Source organism: Pristis pectinata, chromosome 20 (assembly GCF_009764475.1).
Source record: "Pristis pectinata isolate sPriPec2 chromosome 20, sPriPec2.1.pri, whole genome shotgun sequence".
In the NCBI taxonomy this organism is placed as follows: domain Eukaryota; kingdom Metazoa; phylum Chordata; class Chondrichthyes; order Rhinopristiformes; family Pristidae; genus Pristis; species Pristis pectinata.
In genome coordinates this window covers 29142763-29164719 of record NC_067424.1, presented here as the reverse complement: position 1 = coordinate 29164719, position 21957 = coordinate 29142763, and the positions used below count along the sequence as shown (strand labels likewise).

Genomic DNA, 21957 nt, shown 5'->3' with positions numbered 1-21957 from the left:
GTGCAGTGCAGGTTGGCAATAAGGTGCAAGGTCATTAACAAGGTAGATTGTGAGGTCAAGAGTCCACTTTATCGTACTAGGGAACCGTTCAATAGTCTTGTAACAGCGTGATAAAAGCTGTCCTTGAGCTGGGTGGTGTGTAGTTTCAGGCTTTTGTATCTTCAGTGGGAGAGGGGAGAAGAGAGAATGTCCAGGGTGGGTGGGGACTTCAATTACTCTGGCTGCTTTACTGAGGCAGTGAGAAATATAAACAGAGGCCATGGAGCAGAGACTGGTTTCTGTGACGTGCTGAGCTGTGTCCACAACTCTGTGCAGTTTCTTGCGGTCACTGCAGAGCAGTTGCCTTACCAAGCCGTGATGCATCCGGATAGGATGCTTTCTGTGGTGCACCGATTTAAAAATTGGTGAGTGTCAAAGGTGACATGCTAAATTTCTTTAGCCTCCTGAGGAACTAGAGGCGCTGGTGAGAGCTTTCTTGGCTGTGGCATCAACGTGGTTGGACCAGGACAGGCTATTGGCAATGTTCACTCTGAGGAACCTGAAGCACTCAATCCTCTTGACCACAACACCACTGATGTAGGCAGGAGCATGTGCATTGGCCCCCTTCCTGAAGTCAAATGACCAGCTCTTCTGTTTTGCTGACATTGAGAGAGAGGTTGTTGTCATGACACCATGTCCACTCAGCTCTCGATCTCCTTCCTATACTTCAGTTCATCTTAACTTGAGATATAGCCCACTACGGTGGTGTCTTCTGCAAACTTGTAGGTGGAGTTAGAGCAGAATCTGGCCATGCAGTCATGAGTGCGTAGGGGGCTGAGGGCACAGCCTTGTGGGGCACCAGTGTTGAGAATAATCGTGCCAGAGATGTTAAGGCCTATGCTTACTGATTGCAGTCTGTTGGTCAGGGAGTTAAGCATCCAGTTGCAAAGGGAGTTAGAGTCCCAGGTCTCGGAGCTTGATGGTGAGTTTGCTTGGAATTATAGTATTGAAGGCGAGTTGTAGTCAATAAACAATAGTCTAATGTAGTTGTCTTTACTGTCCAGATGCTCCAGAGATGAGTGTAGGGCCAGGGAGATGGCATCCTCTGTGGACCTGTTTTCAGCGGTAGGGCGAATTACAGTGGTTCGAGGTTGTCTGGGAGGCTGGAGTTAATGCGTGCCATGATCTTGAAGCACTTCATGATGGTGGATGTCAGAGCCACCGGGCGGGAGTCATTGAGACACGCTACCTTGTTTTCTTAGGTACCAGGATGGCAGTGGTCGTCTTAAAGCAGGTGGGAACCTCTGGAAGCAGGGAGAAGTTAAAAATGTCTGCAAATACCCCTGCCGGCTGATCCGCACAGGATCTAAGGACATGGCTAGGGACACTATCTGGGCTAGATGCTTTCCGTGGGTTCACTCTCTGGAAGGCTGATCTTGCGCCCTCGATGGTGATTGCAGGCTGTTGGGGTGGATGGTGACATACCGATCCCCTTCTGTTCAAAGCGTGCATAGAATGCGTTAAGCTCATCGGGAAGGGATGTGCTGTTGTCGGCGATGCTTGCCCAACTTCATTTTGTAACCCGTTATAGCACGTAAGCCCTGCCACACCTGGCAATCGGGAAGGGATGTGCTGTTGTCTGCGATGCTGCCCAACTTCATTTGTAACCCGTTATAGCACGTAAGCCCTGCCACACTGGCAGCTGGTCTGGAACTCTAATTTGAACTGGTAATGTCTCTTGACATCTCTGATAGCTTTAACGGAAGTCGTATCTCAGTTTCTTGTAAAGGTCAGGGTCACCTGATTTGAATGCTGCAGTCCTAGACTTCAGTAGGGAGTGGATCTCCCAGTTCAAACGTGGGTTTCTGGTTTGAGAACACCCAGATTGTCCTCTTTGGTACACAGTCCTCAACACTTGCTGATAAAATCCGCGATGGTGGTGACAAACTCATCTAAGCAGGCAGTTGTGGCTTTGAACATGGACCAGTCTACCGACTCAAAGCAGCCGAGTTGAAGCTCATCTATTTCCTTAGACTAGCGCTATACAGCTTTCTGTCCTGGGTCCTCCCATTTCAGCTCCTGCTTGTATGCAGGGAGGAGCACAGCCTGGTGGTCTGACTTACCAAAGTGAGGGTGGAGGGTGGCTTAGTGGGCGTCTTTGGTTGTATAGCAATGGTCAAGGGTGTTTGGGGCCCCAAAGAAATTGAATATAATCAATTTTATCATTAATGTTGGCCATTTCTGCAAGTTTAGTGGAACTTGGTTTTCTTTGAGTCTGAAAATTTAAGGTGCAATATCCTAGGGCTAATCATGAAAAAGCTGAAGCTTGGATAAAATGTTAATATTTACATTTAGTCCAAAGGAAGTAGCAGATTATGAATTACGGTGTTGAAACATTTGTGTTAGATCTAAGTTGTATTTTTTCATCTGGTAAGATGCAGCAGATATCTTGTTCTACATGAAGTATCAATGGTGTACAATATATATTTTGTGGGAAACTGTTTTTCAGTAATTTGGTAAGCTTCATTTGGTCAGGGGAACTAAATGTGTTACAGCTGCTTTCTTGTAAACTGGAATATTTTTCTTCCAAGTATTTTATTTACATTAATACTGCCCTCTTCTGAGTATAAATATACACTTCGACTAATACTGGCAGCCTCTGAAATTTGCACAAGTTAGCATATAGGAGAGAGGCCTATTTGCAGTGTACAAAGCAAATTGAGTCTTGAAACATACATCCTGAGTAAAAGAGCAACGTTCGAGAAGAGACATAACTTGCATGCCTGTTAATTATCGTGGAGTACTCCATATTTTGGAAAATATATGCAGGACTGCTTATTAGTTAGAGCATCTCAAACGATATCTTGGATTAAATACTTGGGGGGTGGGGAAGACCTCAGAAATTAGCAATGTGTACAGTGGAAAACGGAAGGTTTAGGAATGATCATCTCCATATAATTGAGATCCTAATGGATGTATAACAGAAAATGCTCATGCCGAAGACAGACAAAGCTGCTTCAAGAGGAGGCATTCTATACTTTGAGGATAATAAATCTGTGGAATTGATTACAAAAGAGGCTTAATGCATTGGCAAATGTCAAAGTGATGAAGAACAATTTAATGCTTGTGTGTTCTATTGCTTGGAGATCTTGGGGATGACCTCCAGTGTTTCCACTCCATAGATAGCTTCACAATCATTAGGAAGCTTTTGCACAATAATTTTACTCTAGTTCTGATGCAGTTCATTAACATTGTTGGTTCTTGTTAGTTTTCCTAAATATTTTACTTACCTATTTCTATATTCTACAAATTCTCATTAGAAGACTCCTCTGTTCAGTCAATACAAGCAATATAAAGGGACATCAGTTACACCAGGGTTTCAAGAAATGTATGTTAGTATTGCAGGACAACACTTGTCAAGCAGAAAATGGGGAAATGCAGTCAATTATTCTATTATGGGTAGAAACAACATTAATGTGGAAAGCTTAAGGTTTTCAAAAAAAAAACTGATATAACAAACAGAAACTCAGCCATTCAGTCTCTTGGATGGAGCATAATAATGTTGTAAAAAAGACAAGAAATGGGTTAAATGTAACCATGGCAAGAAGAAGGGATGGTGCAGCTCGGAAGACGGCATTCGGCCCATCAAACTTGTGTTTGTTCTTTTGAAAGAATTAACTAACTTGTCCTCCTGTGTTTTTTCCCATATTCCAGCCAAATATTTTAATGCAATATTTATCAAACTCTTTTGAAAGCTGATGTTGAATCTGCTACCATCTCACTTTCAGATGGTGCTTTCTAAATTTCCAGACTCTGATAATTGCCTTTTTTAAAAATAAGAATTCTTTATGTTGCCTCTTTGCAGTTACTGTAAATCTGATTAATGAACCAGTTACCAGTGGAAATTATTGTCGCTTTATGTACATTAAGACACAAAAAAAGCCCATTGTGTCTGTGCTAGCTCCCAGCAGAGCAGCCCCATCTGCCACATTCCCTCTTGTATCCCTGTAGCCCTGCAACCTCATTCTCCTCATTTCAGCCCTAATACTCCAACTCAAAGGAGGGACTTTAGGATCTATCCTATGAATCAATCTCAGAATTTGATGCTTCAGTGAGATCCCTTGCATCTTCTAAGCTCCCATCTTGCTCAGTCTTTCTTCATTCACTTCGTTCCAGAAGCAAATCAAATCTATCTACCTTTCTCTCTATACTGGGGCCAAAACTATACCTATTACTCCAGGTGAGGTTGCAACTAATCCCTTTCCAATTGCAACAAGGCTTCCCTTCTTTAATATCCAACCAGTGCTAGTTAGAGGCCAACATTGCCTGCTGCATACTAACGTTATATATTTCACTGACTAATGGCCCTACTTTGCATTATTTAAAAAAGTACCATGCATGTCCTCCCCAGCTTATGAGCATCTGACTTGTGTACAATGAGTACATACAAACGAGCATTTGGGAGGCCCGCGGTGTGAACTTGCCAGCTGCTGCAGGCATTTTCTGCAAAGTGGGAATTCTTTGTGGCTGCATTTCCAACTTGCAAACTGCTCTGGTTCAGAACACTTCGCAGGAACGGAACCCTGCTGTAACGTGAAAACAACCCATATTCTCTTCCTAGAAAAGAAGTAATGTTATTTCTTCACTCTTTACTCCATCTGGAGCCCTGACTTGTCTGTTATTTTCCATCCCTGCCTCAGCACATTTTTCTGTCTAGCTTTGTGTTGTAAGAAAAGTTGGACATGTTATGTACTTGTTCATCTGTCAACAACTAAAGAGCACAAAAATGCTCCATTTGAGCTCTTAAGAATAGCATTTATGTAGTGAAAGAAAGAATCAGGTTTATTATCACTGACGTGTCATGAAATTTGTTGTTTTGTGGCAGCAGTACAGTGCAAGACATAAAAAATTATAAGTTACCACCCCCCCCCCCCCCCCAAAAATAAATAGTGCAAAAGAGGAATAACAAGGTGGTGTTCATGGACTATTCAGAAATCTGATGGCAGAGGGTAAGAAGCTGTTCCTAAAACATTGAGTGTGGTCTTCAGACTCCTGTACCTCCACGATGGTAGTAACTTGAAGAGGCATGTCCTGGATGGTGAGGGTCCTTAATGATGGATGCCGCTTTCTTGAGGCGCCAACTCTTGAAGATGCCCTCAATGGTGCGGAGGGTTGTGCCCGTGATGGAGCTGGCTAAGTCTACAACCCTCTGCAGATCCTGCGCATTGGAGCCTCCATACCAGGCAGTGATGCAACCAGGTCAGAATGCTCTCCACCATACATCTGTAGAAATTTGCAAGTCTTTGGTGACATATCAAATTTCCTCAAACTCCTAATGAAGTAGAGCCACTGGTGTGCCGCTGCCTTGATTGCATCAATGTGTTGGGCCCAGGATAGACCCTCTGAGATGTTGACACTTAAGAACTTGAAGCTGCTCACCTTCTCCCCTGCTGACCCCTCAGTGAGGACTGGATGAACCAGGAGATTTGCAATCTGCTGAGGGCTGAATCTGGGGCATTCAAGACCAACAATCCAGAACCCTGCAGAAGTCCAGGTATGACCCATGAAGGCCACCGTGAGAGTGAAAAGGCAATTCTGTGTGAAGACGGAGACACAGTTGGATGCACGACAGCTGTGGTAGAGTTGCATGCTATTGGTATTGGTTTATTATTGTCACTTGTACTGAGGTACAGTGAAAACTTGTCTTACAAAACCGATCTTACAGGTCAATTCATTACACAGTGCAGTTACATCAAGTTAGCATAGAGTGCATTGATGTAGTACAGGTAAAAACAGTAACAGTACAGAGTAAAATGTCACAGCTACAGAGAAAGTGCAGTGCAATAAGGTGCAAGGTCACAACAAGGTAGGTCGTGAGGTCATAGGTCATAGTCCATCTCATTGTATAAGGGAACTGTTCAATAGTCTTATCACAGTGGGGTAGAAGCTGTCCTTAAGTCTGGTGGTATGTGCCCTCAGGCTCCTGTATCTTCTACCCGATGGAAGAATAGAGAAGAGAGAATGTCCCACATGGGGTGGGGTCTTCGATTATGCTGGCTGCTTCACCAAGACAATGAGAGGTAAAGTCAGTCCAAGGAGGGAAGACTGGTGTCTGTGATGCACTGGGCTGTGTCCACAACTCTCTGCAGCTTCTTGTGGTCTTGGGCAGAGCAGTTGCCATATCAAGCCGTGATACATCCTGATAGGATGCTTTCTGTGGTGCATCGGTAAAAGTTGATGAGAGTCAAAGGGGACAAACCAAATTTCTTTAGCCTCCTGAGGAAGTAGAGGCACTGGTGAGCTTTCTTGGCCATGGCATCCACGTGGTTTGTCCAGGACAGGCTGTTGGTGATGTTCACTCCCAGGAACTTGAAGCTGTCAGCTCTCTTGACCTCAGGACCATTGATGTAGACAGGTGTATGTACACTGCCTCCTTTCCCGAAGTCAATGACCAGCTCTTTAGTTTTGTTGACATTGAGGGAAAGGTTGTTGTCATGACACCATTCCACTAAGCTCTTTATCTCCTTCCTGTACTCCGATTCATCACTGTTTGAGATACGGCCTACAACGGTAGTATCATCTGCAAACTTATAGATGGAGTTAGAGCAGCATCTGGCCACAGTCATGAGTGTATAGGGAGTAGAGTAGAGTAGAGGGCTGAGGACGCAGCCTTGAGGTGCACCAGTGTTGAGAATAATCGTGCTGGAGGAATTGCTGCCTATCCTCACTGATTGTGGTTTGCTTACTTCCTGTAACTTACTTATTACTTCCTATAAGGCAAAACCTAACAGCATAAATGGCAGTGATGTTTCACTCCCTGATGAGCTCAACACCTTTTATGCACACTTTGAAAGGGAGAATAACACTACACTTCTGCGAATCCCATAGCATCTGGCGACCCTGTGATCTCTGTCTTAGAGGCTGACAACAGAATATCCTTCAAGAGGGTGAACCCTCACAAGGCATCAGCCCCTAATGGTGTACCTGGCAGGATACTGAAAATCTGTGTCAAATAATTGGTGGGAGTATTCAAGGACATCTTCAACCTCTCACTGCTGTGCTCTGATGTTCCCGCATGCTTCAGAGGGGCAGCAATCGTAGCAGTGCCCAAGAAGAGCAGGGTGAGCTGTCTCAACGACTATCACCCGGTCACACTTGCATCTTCTGTGATGAAGTGCTTTGAGAGGTTGGTCGTGGCTAGAATTAACTCCTGCCTGAGTAAGGACCTGGATCCCCTGCAGTTCGCCTACCACCACAACAGCTCTACAATGGATGCACTCTCACTGGCTCTTCACTTGGCTTTGGGGCACCTAGACAACAGCAGTGCATACGTAAGGCTGCTGTTTTTCCATTACAGTTCTGCGTTCAACACCATCATTCCCTCAGTACTACTCAACAAGCTTCAAAACCTGGGCCTCTGTACCTCCCTTTGCAATCGGATCCTTGACTTCATTATCGGGAGACCACAGTCAGTGCAGATCGGTAAAAACATCTCCTCGCTGACGATCAACACAGGCACACCTTAAGGATGCATGCTTAGCCCACTGCTCTACTATCTCTACACTCATGACTGTGTGGGCAGGCACAACTCCAACACCATCTATAAGTTCGCCAATGACACCATTGTTGTTGGCAGAATCTCAAATGCAACAAGAAGGTGCACAGGAGCAAGATAGATCAGCTGGTTGAGTGTTGTCGCAACAACAACTTTGTGCTCAATGTCAGCAAGACCAAGGAATTGATTGTGGACTTCACGAAGGGGAAATCAGGAGAACGCAAACCAGTCCTCATTGTAGTGCTTTTCTTCACTGAAGTATTCGAATGTTTCTGTCATAAAATATGATCAAATGATTGATTTCAATAATATTTGAGCTAACCAGCTGTTTCTACCTTCATGAATCGCAAGCAATTAAATTTCACAATTAAACATGCATGAGAACAAGATTTTCTTAAATGCATTTAGAGAAGAAGTTGATGGTTCAGAAGTTGCAAAATAATGGCACTCACCATTAGACCTCGTAGAAAGCACCCCTCACCCAGATAACCAAAAATTTTGTGATCACAGTGGTGAGAACTTAGCCTTTTCAAAAACCATTGCTGTTGATCATTCGTGCCAGGAGATCCCACCCCATGAAATCAAGCTGGCTAAGCTACATTTAACATTCGGGTTAAGATTCTTAAAACAAAACAAAGGAGGAATCCTAATTTTTAATTAACCTTTTAGATTTTTAAAGATGCTAATAAAGATTGAGACTTTTCCACAATGAAACGTAATTAAACTTTATTTAAAAATATGTTAAACTCAGTACACTTCAAATGATTATGGGAGGGAACATAAAATGTTAATTAGGGGACAGAAGGTGTGCTAAGTAATTCTGGCTAAGCATGCCTGTATAAACTCAAGTTAGTGTACGTCGTTGGAGTACTTTGCAGCAGAACTTAAACGTAAATATCTCAAGTTCACAGCACTATATAATTTATTTTAATTTCCATCCTGCTGGATTTCCTGACTTTACGGAGTAATTGATATTTCTTGCATTGTGTGTTTATTTAGGCGTCCACTTACATTAAAGTTTTGCTAGAATTATTTATTAAGTCAACAGTCAGTTCTGCATTGAAATATAATTCGAGTACTTTTTCAAGCTGTCCAGTTCCAAATTGTATGGGAGGGGAGAAAAGTATGTCTAATTTAAGAATCACATGTAAAAGAACATCTTGTTTGACATAAATTGATGGTTGCTAGATAATGCTGTTCTGAATTGTAGATGATCTTTAGATAGCTGCTGTGTTGCAGAAAAAAAATAAATAGGACATGATCAACGTTCTTGTCCTTGGAAGAACATAAAGTTCAAAGTTGATTTGTCGTCTTTGTTTGAAGGTCACATTTGCAGTGGATATCTTTCCTCTCTTTCCGATCCCTTGCATTTCGTTATATGCCTATTGTATTTTTGTTTTCTTTCCTGGACATTAAGATATTTTACTGAGAGTTATTGATTCTCAAGGTTTTATAGTAAGGAATTCTTCAATCAGATACAATTATTATATTTTCTAACCTTGAATTTACTTTGAATCAGAAATTCAGGGTAATTGGACTAGATATTTCTCCCAGTTTTGTTCTTCAAATTTTAAATGATTTCACTCCTGCTTAGAAAATATTTTGCCTCTGCTATGATTTACATTTAAGCCATGAATTTGAAATGTGTTCACCCGCTAAGACACGGGAAATGAGTAGCCATTTTTGTTGTATGTGTGTTGTTGATCATGGGATGGCATGATGCAGCAGGAGACCTTTCAATGAATTGTGCCTGCATCAGCTTTTTGAAAGAGCTAACTAATTAATTATGGCCTTAGCACGAAGCCCTGTAATTTTTTCCCTTCGAGTTTATCCAGTTTTGTTGTAAAAGTTATTGTTAAATCTGCTTCCACCATATTTTCAGTGTTGCAGATCAACCAATTTGATGCAAAAAAACTAAAAAAATTATCATTTCAATTGTGGATTATTAAATCTATGATCTCTGGTAAAGCACATGTTTCTTGACTATTGTAATTATAGTCATTTCTTCATAAGTTTAAGTCTTGATTTGGCTATATGCACAAAATGGAAGTGTGCAAATTTATAAACGAGATGCTTCAGAGTCACAAGAGTTGGAGCCTTTGGAAGACATTACATGTGTGCAATTGGGAGCTGGTAATTCAGTTATTGATCTCAGTGTTGGATGTAGCAGGCATGAGAGGTTGAATGACCTTTTCTGATTCCATTTCTTACATTCTTAAGGTAGCACCCAGTTTGTACACAGCAAAGTTTCATTAAAAAATTTGGGTCATGGCCGTATAATCTCGTTCTGACATTAGTTGAGGGACCAAATAATGGCTTGGGTACTGAGAAAACATCCTCCAGGTTCGTTGTGTAGGATCTTCGTCGTTCCACCCGAGATGGTTCGAGGTTTTGGTTTAGCATTTCACCTAAGAGCTCGCTCCTTCAACGTCAGCTTCATCCTCTGCTGCCCTGAAGTATTGGTTTAAATTAGGCCTTTAAATCTCTTGAGTGTAATACGAGCTAAGAGATACCACTGTGTCATAGTTGGCACCTATTGACTTGCAACTCGCATTTCTTTCATATTTTGGTCCTCCCTGAACCAAATCTCTTTGATTATCTTACCTAATGCTCATGCACTTGCTATTCTCCGACCTCCTCCAAAAGATTCTCTCCCTCTAGGCATGCTTGCCCACATTCCCAGCCACACACTGGTCCCCAGCTTTAGTTGTGCCTATTCTCCAGCTCCTGCTTCACAGCTGGGTTCCAGCTGCACACTTGGCCCTGTTCTCTACTGCGATCTGGACATAATCCATTATAGTCAGCACATCAGCCCTAGCTACTGACCTGTACTTGTTCCCAGCCCCACGTCCAACCACACACCTGGTCACTTCATATTTGGGAGGAAGAGGAAATGCCAGGGAACCTTGGACAAAGAGGAGGCACAGATCTGACTGTGGTTTGTCTCCCTGCTGTCTGCCAAGGGGTCCCCTCCCCTCACCCTCGAAATTGCAGTGTGGATTTCTTCTATCTTGAGGCACACTGGACATGATATTCAGTGAAGACGTAGTGATTATGACAATTCTCTAAGAAATGCAGGGAACATTGACTACTAGCATGGTCTTTCTCACCCTGATGTACACTGAATACATCGACTGTGAGAGACTGAGGAGCATCCTTCTCCAATTCAGCTGTCTGCAGAAATTTGTCTTCTGTTTTGCCTTTGCTGCTTGATGGCATGCAAGCCATGATCCTAACCATCAGGTCCACAGCAGAGCAGTCCTTAGTATACACCAGAGCCAGGCAAGTCTGCGTAATTGCCCGGACACTTCATTCAACCTTTTTTGCTACAATGCTGCGGTGCATCTCCAACAAGCTTCCTACCACAGTGGAACTAATCTGCAGAACCAGTGGGAAGCTTTTGTTGAGATGACGCTTGTGCTTCTGCACATTGAGAGGCCAAGCTCCAAGTCATCATTAACTTGTTCCCTGACCCATAGAAGAAGATGGTCCTCGTGCTCATATCTGGAAGACAAAGTGCTCTACAAAGCTGACCTTGGTGTCCACAGCTGCTCTCTAACAATCATGATCCACAGTCTCATTTGATGTAATCGGTGTACATCAGGGTGAGAAAGACCATGTTAGTTGTCATGTTCCCTGCATTTCTCAGAGAATTGTCATAATCACTACGTCTTCACTGAATGTAAGACCACCTCTTATAACTTGGGAGTCGACACTCAAAGGCAGGCATTGATGAAATTCACCATCACCTTCCAAACAGCCTTTGGCCACTGGAGGAAAAGTGTGTTTGAAGATCAGGATTTCAAACTCTGGTGGAAGGGCAGCTGTGATTTCTGCCTTCCTGTATGTTTAGACTTCGCATAGTTACAGAAAGTACCTCAAGGCACTAGAGATACCACATGCACCATCTCTGCGCAAAGAAAAACTCCCATTCCACTGGAAGGATAAGTGACCCATCAATGTCATCTCCCAGCTGATATTCCCAGCATTAAGGCACTAATTACTTTTGGTCTACACCAGACCCTCAAAACGGAGGGTCTGTTCTAAGCTTTGTCTCAGGAAGAGATTACTAGTTGGCCAGAGGAAAGGATTCAAGGATATCCTGAATTTGGTGGTTGGGGGGAGGGGTCGCCAGGGCAAAATCCAACACCTCCCTGGACCATGACCAGACAAAATGGAGAAGAAGCATTTGGGATAACCCCAAAAACCTCGAGTCAGGAGCGCACAGAAGCCCAGCAAAAATGGCAGAAGAAGCATATCACCTCACAAACTACTCACTCACTCGTCCCATCAGACACTTCCTGCCCTATATGTCGTCCACACCAGAGTGGAAGCAAAATATTCTTGAACTCAAAGGTCTGCCTCAAAAAGATTTGCAACTACTGGATCAGTAACTTTGAGCTGGAAGAAATAAACAAAAATAGAAATTTAAAGTGAACTTTGCACACATCTACATTAATTAAAAGAGCCTCTGGGTATAGCAGAGTCTTTTGCAGACATTTATTTTGTCTCCATCTCAATGCGTTCTTGTTTCTTTGCTAAAGTTTGTGTAGCACAACTCATTTTTGAATTCTATTGCTTTTGTATGGAAACTTTTATACATCAATTAATATTAAATCTTACAGTATATCTATTTCAATAAAGAACCTATTATCTACTATCGATTTGCATGTTGTTTTCACTCGAGGGCATTACAACCATATCTATTTTGTTGTTTGATGGCACAGAACTCTGGGGGGAAAAAATATCCAAAGCCTTTGTCGTGTTCTTTTCTTTTCTTGTACCATATACTCATTTGCTTCACTAATACATATTTGGTTTAATGAGCAATGTCTTTAAATAGCCCATTTGTTACTGTAAAAGAAAGAGGAGACAAGCATAAGAGAAATTAATTTCTTAAACGGGTTTAGTCAGACAATGGAATATAGTGCAAATCCAGATATGAAGTCATTAGTCAACAGGCATATAAGAGGCGTGACTGATTAAAATTATTTTTAGAATGGCTACTCAGGACTTTAATGTATTTTAAGTAGTAGACTCTTCCATGCCCTTCCAGCAAATGGAACATAAAATATCCATTTTCTGTTAGTCCGATTCCAATTGTAGCACAATAGGAAATATTGCAGTTTTTCAAATCGCATAGCAATGCTTAAAATATATTAATCAAAGTAGTTTGCATAACAAACCCAACACATTCAATATATATAGGACTGAATCTAAAGGACATGATTTTTATGGTGATGCCATTGAGGCATAGTAGATTGAGAGTTTTTAACAAATAGGAAACCTCAGTTCCTAGACAACGTGTAAAAATCTGTAATTTTACTGTCATTCAAAGCATTAATTTCTTCTCATAATTCATGAAATAACTTCATTTTCATGCTTGCAGGTAATTTTGAGCCGAAGGTTCATCTGTGAATGATTAAGTTTCTCATATGTTAAAAATGCTTGACTGAAAACATGGTTTTGTCTCTACTTGTGGTGTACATTCTATTATTGTCAAGTATTTTTGTACAAATTGAAGTCATTGGTTCTATGCAGTTTTGTTTCATTAATTCCTTTCTGGAGCACTGGCCTGACATTTGCTTACTCCCCCAAACAGCAATGCTCAGTTGCACGTACTTGGAGCTCTCTGACGTATGTACTTGCACACAATGATCATTTCTTGAATTTTGATCTTATCAGATGCATCCAAAATATTCAAAGGCCCGGATCTTGCGTTAATAATGTCAGAGTTCATTGTTATAGAGTTCAGCAGGTAACAGTTTCTTCAGTGCATAAGTGCAATGAAACATAGAAATCCAGAAGCTGCAGTCCATTTGATCCTGCAACTTCAAAATATGCTATTAGATTTTGAAAATAATCTAAGGCTATGGGCTAGTTGGGTTAGTGGTCAGAAGTTTTAAGGATACAGGCATTGAAGTGAATTTTTATTGCACAATAAGTGATAATTGCTGCCAAGAAAACCTACCGGAAAATTAATTTTGCAAGTGTGTAAAGTCACCTGGACGTTAGAATTTTCTGTTTCACTTAGCCCCCCTCTCTAAATCCCACCTCTTTTCCCATGATTATTTTGCCTTACTATGCATGATTCAAATAAGGTACATGAAAGAAGCTCATCCACGCCAACACAGAGCTGCTGTTTTCCATTCCTAAAACACCATTTGCTTGCAGTCTGAACTATCTAAACTGTTACCAAAACTCATCCATTCCTATGATATTCTGGACTTTAATATTCCATTGTTTACTTCCTGGTTAGCCTCTCATGTTTTACCTGTTATGAACTCCGTAGTTATCCGAGATTCTGCTGTTCTCTTGCACCTATTCCATCATCACCACTGTGCATGCTCACTTGCATTCATTTCCAGTTCAGCAATTAACTCAATTTTAAAATAGAACCATACAGCGCAAAACAGGCCCTTCGGCCCATCATGTTTTGCCGTCCACCAAACCACCCTCACACTACCTAACCCCTTCCTCCCGCATATCCCCCCATCCCACACTCCTCCATACGCCTATCCAACAAGCTCTTGAACCTGTTCAATGTATCTGCCTCCAGCACCACCCCAGGGCAGTGCATTCCATGCACCAACCACTCTCTGGGTGAAAAACCTCCCCCTGGACATTTCCCCTGAACCTCCCACCCATAACCTTAAAGCCATGCCCTCTCGTCTTGAGCATTGGTGCCCTGGAAGGAGGCGCTGACTGTCTACTCTATCTATTCCTCTCAGTATTTTATATACCTCTATCATGTCTCCTCTCATCCTCCTCCTTTCCAGTGAATAAAGCCCTTGCACCTTAAGCCTCTCCTCATATTCAATACTCTCTAACCCAGGCAGCATCCTGGTAAGATCTCCTCTGCAACCCTCCTCCAACGCCTCCACATCTTCCTATAATGAGGCGACCAGAACTGAACACAGTACTCTAAGTGTGGCCTAACTAGAGTTTTTGTAAAGCTGCATCATCACCTCGCGGCTCTTAACTCAATCCCGCGATTTATGAAAAGCCAACATCCCATTGGCCTTCTTAACTGCTCTTTCCACCTGTGAGGCAACTTCAATGAACTGTGAATATGAACCCCCAGATCTCTCTGCTCCTCCACACTGCCAAGTACCTTGCTATTCGCCCAGTACTCTGCCCTGGAGTTTGTCCTTCCAAAGTGTACCACCTCACACTTCTCCGGATTGAACTCCATCTGCCACTTGTCAGCCCAGCTCTGCGTCCTATCGATATCCCTCTGTAAGCTCCGACAGCCCTCCACACTATCCACAACACCGCCTATCTTAGTGTCATCTGCAAACTTACTAACCCAGCCCTCCACCCCCTCATCTAAGTCATCTATAAATACCACAAAAAGTAGAGGTCGCAGAACCGATCCCTGCGGGACACCCACTAGTCACTGCCTTCCAATCCGAGGGCACTCCTTCCACCACAAACCTCTGCTTTCTACATGCAAGCCAATTCCTAATCCACACAGCCAAGCTACCTTGGATCCCTTGGCCTCTGACCTTCTGAAGAAGCCTACCATGAGGAACCTTATCAAACGCCTTACTAAAATCCATGTAAACCACGTCCACTGCACTGCCTCATCAATCTTCCTGGTCACCTCCTCAAAGAACTCTATCAGGCTTGTGAGGCAAGATCTTCCCTTCACAAAGCCATGCTGGCTGTCCCTAATCAGTCCATGATTCTCTAGGTGTTCATAAATCCTATCTCTTAGAATCCTTTCTAACAGCTTACCCACCACAGACGTGAGACTCACCGGTCTGTAATTCCCTGGCCTATCCCTATTACCTTTTTTGAACAAGGGGACAACATTCGCAACCCTCCAATCCTCCGGCACCATCCCCGTGGACAACGAGGACTCAAAGATCCTTACCAGCGGTTCAACAATCTCCTCCCTAGCCTCTCGAAGCAGCCTGGGGAAAATCCCGTCAGGCCCCGGAGATTTATCTGTCTTATTATTATTTAACAACTTCAAACACATCCTCTCTCTTGATATCTACAACCTCGAGAACATTACCCCTACCAGCACTCCCTTCTGCATCATCAAGACCCCTCTCCCTGGTGAATACCGAAGAGAAGTACTCATTGCGAACTTCTCCCACTTCCGCCGCCTCCAGGCAAATTCTCCCACCTTTGTCCTTAATCGGACCTACCTTTACCCTAGCCATCCTCCTACCCTTCACGTACTTGAAAAAGGCCTTGGGATTTTCCTCACCCTACTAGCCAAAGCCTTTTCATGTCCCCTTCTAGCTCTCCTCAGCCCTTTCTTAAGTTCCTTCCTCGCTACTCTATATTCCTCACGGGCCCTGTCTGAACCTTGCTGCTTATACCTCACGTATGCTACCTTCTTCTCCCTAATAAGTCATTCCACCTCTCTCGTCACCCATGGTTCCTTCACCCTGCCATTCCTTCCCTGCCTCACCGGGACATATTTATCCCTAACATCCTGCATAAGATCCCTGAACATCGACCACATCTCCATGGTACATTTTCCTTCAAAAAGGACATCCCAATTTACACTCCCAAGTTCTCTCCTTATAGCTTCATAGTTCGCCCTTCCCCAATTGAAAATCCTCTTGTCCTCTCTGCACCTGTCCCTGTCCATGACAATTTTAAAGGTTATGGAGCAATGGTCACTGTCCCCCAAATGCTCACCCACCAATAGATCCTTCACCTGTCCCGGTTCATTTCCTAAAACTAGATCTAACATGGCATTCCCTCTAGTCGGCCTGTCAACATACTACGTCAGGAATCCCTCCTGGACACATTTAACAAATTCCGTCCCATCTAAACCTTTGGCACTAAGCAGGTTCCAGTCTATATTTGGGAAGTTGAAGTCTCCATTATAACAACCCTGTTGTTTTTGCTTCTCTCCAAACACTGCCTGCCAATCTGCCCCTCTATATCTCTACTGCTACCGGGGGGGCCTATAGAATACTCCTAGTAGAGTAACTGCTCCTTTCTTGTTCCTTAATTCCACCCATACGGACTCTAGAGATGATCCTTCTACAACATCCATCTTTCCACAGCCGTAACAGTGTCCCTGACCAGTATCACCACCCCTCCTCCTCTTCTCCCCCTTCCCTATCCTCTTAAAACACCGAAAACCAGGAATATTCAATTTCCACTCCTCTCCTGACATCAGCCACGTCTCAGTAATAGCCACGATATCATAGTCCCCCCATACTTATCCAAACCCTCAGTTCATCCCCCTTATTCCTGACACTTCTTGCATTTAAGTAACACACCAGTCCATCTACCTTACTACTTTTATAGCCTGTATTCTGCTTCTCCTTCCCCAAAGCCTCTCTACCTGTTTGATCTAACTTTTCCCCATTCCCTTCTTCCTCTGACCTACTCCTCCGGTTCCCTTCCACCTCACAAACTAGTTTAAAACCCTCCCGAACCACCCTAGCAAATCTCGCCGCAAGGATATTGGCCCCCTTCTGGTTCGGGTGTAACCCGTCCTCTCTGTACAGGTCCCCCTTCCCAAGAAGAGATCCCAATGATCCAGAAATCTAAAACCCTCCCTCCTGCAACCAGCTTCTCAGCCATGCATTTATCTGCCACCTCCTCCTATTCCTGCCTTCACTATCACGTGGCACTGGCAGCAATCCCGAGATCGCTACCCTTGAGGCCCTGTTCCTCAATTTTCTGCCTAGCTCCTGAACTCACTCTTCAGGACCTCATCCCCCTTCCTACCTATGTCGTTGGTGCCAATATGGACCACAACTTCTGGCTGCTCTCCCTCCCACTCAAGATCCTGTGGACCCGATCAGTGACATCCCGGACCCTGGCACCTGGGAGGCAACATACCATCCGGGATTCATGCTCACTGCCACAGAACCTCCTATCTGTTTCCCTGACTATCGAGTCCCCTATCACTACCACATGTCTCTTTCCCACCCTTCCCTTCTGAGGCAGCAGTACCAGTCCCAGTGCCAGAGACCTGGTAACTGCAACTTCAAACATTTCATGTTTGAACATCAAATGTTCAAACTCTTTGATTGTTACAGCCCTGCAGGCCCTTCCCTTCTCTAAATTTAGCCTCTTGAATACACAATGTTCTTTTCACTATTGGCAATTGTGCCTTCAACTGCTGGGCCTTACAGTCCTTTGATGAGACAGGGTGTGACCGATGGTAACTGTAGGATCTAAATAAAAGGCAAGAGTTCTCAAATGGACTGAATGATGCTGGCGAGCTGAACAGGGTGTTTCTTTCAGAACCATATTCTTTGACCTAAATTACATTCAGTTTAAAAATTGCTTCAGTGGCTGCCTGAGACAACTGTGCACGGTATTACTTTAGAAGTCAATTATTCAAGTGCACAAAAATGTATGAATATGGTAATAAACTTATGTGGAATGGATGGGTAGTGAAGTTGGGATAACTGATAAATAAACCACTGTCTTGCTGAGCTAACCAGCTTTGTAAATGTTTAACAAATTTTGATGTATGAATTTGCACGTTGAGCTGATGTATTCATAAATGCCAATTGTAATGGATTAAAATATTTGTTGTTGAAAACTTCAGGAATTTCCATTTATGTAAAATTTTGTTGCACTTGCCAGGACATTCCAAAGTACTGTGCAAATGTGTTACTTTGAAATAGATTCATTGTTCCTGTCAAGGTTAATTTAGCAGCCATTTATGGTAATTAGTAGAATTGGGATACTGACTTGTTAATTTATTTCTGGAGATATTGGTTAAGGGAAAATGTATGCTGAGATAGATGAACTCTACCTTTCAGCTAATTGCACGAGATCATCAGCATTCACTAAAACCAGAAGCTGGGATCGCAGTTTAACATTTCATTCGGAGGATGATAACTTTGTTAATACCTCAAGCGTAGAAACAACAGAAAAACTTAGTAAAATGGAGCAAAAGTTGGCAATTTGACCCTTGTTCCTGCAAGGGTCCTCTTATCTCAGTACCATATTCCTGTTGTCCTCCTGTTTGCTTTGTTACCTTTTTGTTGATATCTGTTTACTAAAATATATTCAGTGATTTTTATTTTGGCCACCTCAACCTTCTGTGGTCGAGAATTCCACAGGTTCACCTTCCTCTGAGCAAAGGTACTCTTTGAGAATATTTAAGGAAGGTGAACCCCAAAAAGCCTGCAGTGTATCTCAATAACTGGTGGATGAACGTTTTCTTACTATTCTCTCAATTCTAGTTTATTTTAACAAATCCTATGATTTGATCTTCAAGGCAAAAGTACACAGTACTGAGCCAAAAGGTGACCCTTAAAGGGCCTCCTTTCCTGGCTTCAGGAGGAAGTAACACAGTACCTCAATGTGATTACAATAAGAGCAGCAGAAAGTGATGGAATGTAATATCAGCATGGATATAGGTTCCAGATATGCATTGCATTGGGACAGAATGACAATAGAAGATATGCAGATGGCGCTGAGAAATGACAGCAATCCCATACGGTATTCTTGGCATTTCCCTGTGTAGTTTTTATCATTTGGGGTACTGTCTATGTACGTGCAAACGTAAAATTCCTGAATTTGCTGGCAGCTCTTCATCAGCCTTTTAACATCTGTGTTCTGATGTTCAATTCCTCATGGAATACAGTGGCAGAGCACAAAATTGTGGCAATTCCCCAACACTTAGTCTGTGGAATCTACCCACAAAACTTGCTAACTTGGATCTGGTGCAGGAATTACATCTCCATTCATTTGAGGGGAGTAAGGTCAGTATAACATTACATTTTTTTGATTTAATTAAGTTTAAGTCTTACACTGCTTTAAGTTGTTAATATTTAAGGTGTTAGTTTTTTTGTTTTTATGTTTGTAATGTTTCTGAATATCAGAGACATTTAGAAATGGTTTTTGAATGTTTGACGTCAAGCTAATTGAGGAGTGTGGTACAACTTCCTGTTGGGGGGTTTCTGTGCCAATGAAACCCAAGTTGATCCAATGCCAATGTAACATGTAACTTCAAATACCATAACAGGCTTAGTCATTCAAAATCCATTTGCCCTTGTGAACAATTTAAAATCTGTTTCTTCCCCTTGCTTTCTAATAAACATTGACTGGCATTCATTTTGAGAAAATTCTTTTCTTTCAATTAATACCAAATACAATAGCTTCACTGGACAAGGAAAATATGTGGAATAGCTGAGTCTGTAATTTAGTTAAATGCATCATCTGACATTACCGAAGGACAGAACATTAGTACAAGACGTGTATCTGGAACCTAGATCTGATCAGTTTTCAATCAGTAAATGAGCTAAGCAGTAAAATTTAGTAGTAGTGTTTCATTTTATTTCCTTTCATAGTGCGAGGAGTGGATTTATATTTATCCACTCTGCTGTCATTTGTATTGTTCTGGACAATGTTCTGGAAAAAAATAAGTACTCAGTGATCTTTCTTATCCACTAGAATAAATTGAAATATTTTGCTTTGGCTTTGCTCTTTGAAGTGCACCGTTACTTTTCTGAGGTTTCTGCATGAACTGCTATGTAAATTGAAGGTGGCATTTTCAGTAATGATTCTTGATAACACAATGATATGTGTCGACATAATGTGTAAAATAACCTGCTTGAGTTATGTTTTGTGGTCCATCCTATGGAGATGAATAGTTTAACTAATCCTGTTTGTTTGGTGTAGCTAATATTTCTGGTATCATCTATATATTATTTGAATACAAGAAAATTGTAAGCAAAGACTGATTTGTAAAAAGAAGTGCTAGTCCTTTAGCATTTCACAATTTACATTAAGCGCTTCTTTAGGCTTATCTCCAATCATGAATTGAAAGCAGTTTGCCACTGCTGAGTTATATATCACTTTCACTGCTTAATGTTATGGAAGGAACAGTTCAAGAAAAGGGTGTTTAAAATGACAGATTAGGAATCCACATTTGCCCATAAAAATTGGAAATCAAAATTAACTTTTTTTTTCCATCTTTTCTTTTGCTCAGCGTGACCCAGAATACACAATGGACTAAGACTCATATCTGAGATGTAGTGATTTGTTGTTTTGTAGCCAATGCAACACAGCCAGGTTCATAGATAATGTGAAGTTTTATTAACTTCACTTAGGCCATGTCTATTCCCTAACAATAGGTGTATCATTAAAAGGGGCATGTAAAATTATATTGATCTTGAGTTGCTTTCTGTTGGTAACTGGAATGGCTCTGCAGCATTGAGGTCGAGGCCAATCTGACCTTCACTGTTATATGCATTTCCGATAAATATGCGAAATGCTCACTCCTTGAGTATGTATGATGAATACTTATCAACTGGTTTAGTCATCTCAACAAGAACATAAGTTTTATTTTTCTTTAATATTAAATGAATTTTTAATGTCTTTTTAAGGTATAGGAATCCAGAGGACAGATATTTCTTTCTGTGAATTCACCAAAATTATTGAAGTAGCAGCTTTCAGCAGACTGAACACACATGATTATATTCAGCAAATTTGTGCAGTATGGAGACCAGAATTGCACATGGTTTTCAAATGAAGGTTCTACTTGTGTTTAACATAATTTCTCTACAACCCTTAAGATATATCTGTGCTGAAATTGTGCAATGCATGAAATAAAACAAATTGCTTGGAATAGTAAGGAAATGTGGAGCTGGTTGGGGGTAAGAATAACTAGTTAGTTAGGTAGACCAGGCCTACTCTCCAAGCTCATAAGGAGCCAAGTATTCAGCAATTTTGCTTAACTTGCAGAGAGGTGTGATTTTTGTTCTCGTATTATGGTTTTCCAATAAGTGGAGAATAATATGCTTATGATTGCCAACAACTGTAGAAGCTTCCATTATGCAAATATATATGCATATTTTTCTGTTACATCTCTGTGAATGGTCACAACATAAATAGGGGTAGGTCATAAAGAGATTTTCAAAATATTTTACTATTGTAGCTGGGGATAGGGTAAACTAGAGATTTAGTTAATGTAGTTATCAACATTGATCCATTTAAATGCAAGCTGGACAAGTAATTGTTCTTTTGCTGTACCAACTGTCAGATATTCATAATTACAGTCATCCAGAGCATTTGAGAAAGCATACAAAGAATTGCCTCTTTATTAGCTTTTGTGTTTTGGCATACTGAACATTTTTTAAATGGAAATAATTAGAATATGCTGATTTAGCAGGAAAGGCAAGTAAGTTATAATAGGATGTAACTAAAATGTGCATTCTTCAACAATTGTAATTAATTTGTGAATGTAAGGTATTTAAATTGGCTGCACACTATACATATGCAAAGTTTACTAATTTGTAGTTTAAAAGAAACAATGTAACTCATTTTCATAAATGTATCTCGCTTCTCTTTTAAGATGCAATTGCTAGCATTTTCTGTTGCAGAGCTGCAACTTCAAAAACTGGATTGCTGCAAGTTATTCTGCTCAATTTATCCATCCCTGGGTTCCTAATGTACAGCACCATTATAGGCAGTCATTT

At 41.8% G+C, this 21957-nt stretch overlaps 1 protein-coding gene across 1 annotated transcript in view; it reads left to right on the top strand.

Moving 5' to 3' along the window:
• Nucleotides 1-21957, top strand: part of LOC127581045 (ankyrin repeat and SAM domain-containing protein 1A-like) — a 244659-nt gene that overhangs the window by 183381 nt on the left and 39321 nt on the right.